The sequence below is a fragment of the Musa acuminata genome, unplaced genomic scaffold, assembly GCF_036884655.1.
Source record: "Musa acuminata AAA Group cultivar baxijiao unplaced genomic scaffold, Cavendish_Baxijiao_AAA HiC_scaffold_447, whole genome shotgun sequence".
NCBI lineage: Eukaryota > Viridiplantae > Streptophyta > Magnoliopsida > Zingiberales > Musaceae > Musa > Musa acuminata.
This window is the reverse complement of record NW_027020694.1, coordinates 57,501-60,000: the sequence shown is the minus strand read 5'-3', so window position 1 is coordinate 60,000 and position 2,500 is coordinate 57,501.

The window sequence follows — 2,500 nt, the reverse complement described above, 5'->3', positions numbered from 1 at the left end:
AGCGAAGCGAGAGGCAGCACCGTCCCTGCTATACGAAAGCCCCATCCAGCCCTGTGCCACCCGGGGGGTTCCAGGGTGCTGAGATGGCTGACGTTTTGCTCCGCTCTCGACGGTCACCGCGCAACGCAAGAACAGGCCAAAAACTGGCCAAAACGGCCCAAAAACGGGCCAAAACTGGCCATTTTTGGCTGCGCGAGCGAGCGGCGAGCGGCGGACAGCGAGCGAAGCGAGAGGCAGCACCGTCCCTGCTATACGAAAGCCCCATCCAGCCCTGTGCCACCCGGGGGGTTCCAGGGTGCTGAGATGGCTGACATTTTGCTCCGCTCACGACGGTCGCCGCGGCACACAAGAACAGCCCAAAAACAGGCCAAAACAGCCCAAAAACGGGCCAAAACTGGCCATTTTTGGCTGCGCGAGCGAGCAGCGAGCGGCGGACAGCGAGCGAAGCGAGAGGCAGCACCGTCCCTGCTATACGAAAGCCCCATCCAGCCCTGTGCCACCCGGGGGGTTCCAGGGTGCTGAGATGGCTGACGTTTTGCTCCGCTCACGACGGTCGCCGCGGCACGCAAGAACAGGCCAAAAACTGGCCAAAACAGCCCAAAAACGGGCCAAAACTGGCCATTTTTTGCTGCGCGAGCGAGCGGAGAGCGGCGAACAGCGAGCGAAGCGCGAGGCAGCACCGTCCCTGCTATACGAAAGCCCCATCCAGCCCTGTGCCACCCGGGGGGTTCCAGGGTGCTGAGATGGCTGACATTTTGCTCCGCTCACGACGGTCACCGCGCCACACAAGAACAGCCCAAAAACAGGCCAAAACAGCCCAAAAACGGGCCAAAACTGGCCATTTTTGGCTGCGCGAGCGAGCGGCGAGCGGCGAACAGCGAGCGAAGCGAGAGGCAGCACCGTCCCTGCTATACGAAAGCCCCATCCAGCCCTGTGCCACCCGGGGGGTTCCAGGGTGCTGAGATGGCTGACGTTTTGCTCCGCTCACGACGGTCACCGCACCACGCAAGAACAGGCCAAAAACTGGCCAAAACAGCCCAAAAACGGGCCAAAACTGGCCATTTTTGGCTGCGCGAGCGAGCGGCGAGCGGCGAACAGCGAGCGAAGCGAGAGGCAGCACCGTCCCTGCTATACGAAAGCCCCATCCAGCCCTGTGCCACCCGGGGGGTTCCAGGGTGCTGAGATGGCTGACGTTTTGCTCCGCTCTCGACGGTCACCGCGCAATGCAAGAACAGGCCAAAAACTGGCCAAAACGGCCCAAAAACGGGCCAAAACTGGCCATTTTTGGCTGCGCGAGCGGCGAGCGGCGGACAGCGAGCGAAGCGAGAGGCAGCACCGTCCCTGCTATACGAAAGCCCCATCCAGCCCTGTGCCACCCGGGGGGTTCCAGGGTGCTGAGATGGCTGACGTTTTGCTCCGCTCTCGACGGTCACCGCGCAATGCAAGAACAGGCCAAAAACTGGCCAAAACGGCCCAAAAACGGGCCAAAACTGGCCATTTTTGGCTGCGCGAGCGAGCGGCGAGCGGCGGACAGCGAGCGAAGCGAGAGGCAGCACCGTCCCTGCTATACGAAAGCCCCATCCAGCCCTGTGCCACCCGGGGGGTTCCAGGGTGCTGAGATGGCTGACGTTTTGCTCCGCTCTCGACGGTCACCGCGCAATGCAAGAACAGGCCAAAAACTGGCCAAAACGGCCCAAAAACGGGCCAAAACTGGCCATTTTTGGCTGCACGAGCGAGCGGCGAGCGGCGGACAGCGAGCGAAGCGAGAGGCAGCACCGTCCCTGCTATACGAAAGCCCCATCCAGCCCTGTGCCACCCGGGGGGTTCCAGGGTGCTGAGATGGCTGACGTTTTGCTCCGCTCTCGACGGTCACCGCGCAATGCAAGAACAGGCCAAAAACTGGCCAAAACGGCCCCAAAAACGGGCCAAAACTGGCCATTTTTGGCTGCACGAGCGAGCGGCGAGCGGCGGACAGCGAGCGAAGCGAGAGGCAGCACCGTCCCTGCTATACGAAAGCCCCATCCAGCCCTGTGCCACCCGGGGGGTTCCAGGGTGCTGAGATGGCTGACGTTTTGCTCCGCTCTCGACGGTCACCGCGCAATGCAAGAACAGGCCAAAAACTGGCCAAAACGGCCCAAAAACGGGCCAAAACTGGCCATTTTTGGCTGCACGAGCGAGCGGCGAGCGGCGGACAGCGAGCGAAGCGAGAGGCAGCACCGTCCCTGCTATACGAAAGCCCCATCCAGCCCTGTGCCACCCGGGGGGTTCCAGGGTGCTGAGATGGCTGACGTTTTGCTCCGCTCTCGACGGTCACCGCGCAATGCAAGAACAGGCCAAAAACTGGCCAAAACGGCCCAAAAACGGGCCAAAACTGGCCATTTTTGGCTGCACGAGCGAGCGGCGAGCGGCGGACAGCGAGCGAAGCGAGAGGCAGCACCGTCCCTGCTATACGAAAGCCCCATCCAGCCCTGTGCCACCCGGGGGGTTCCAGGGTGCTGAG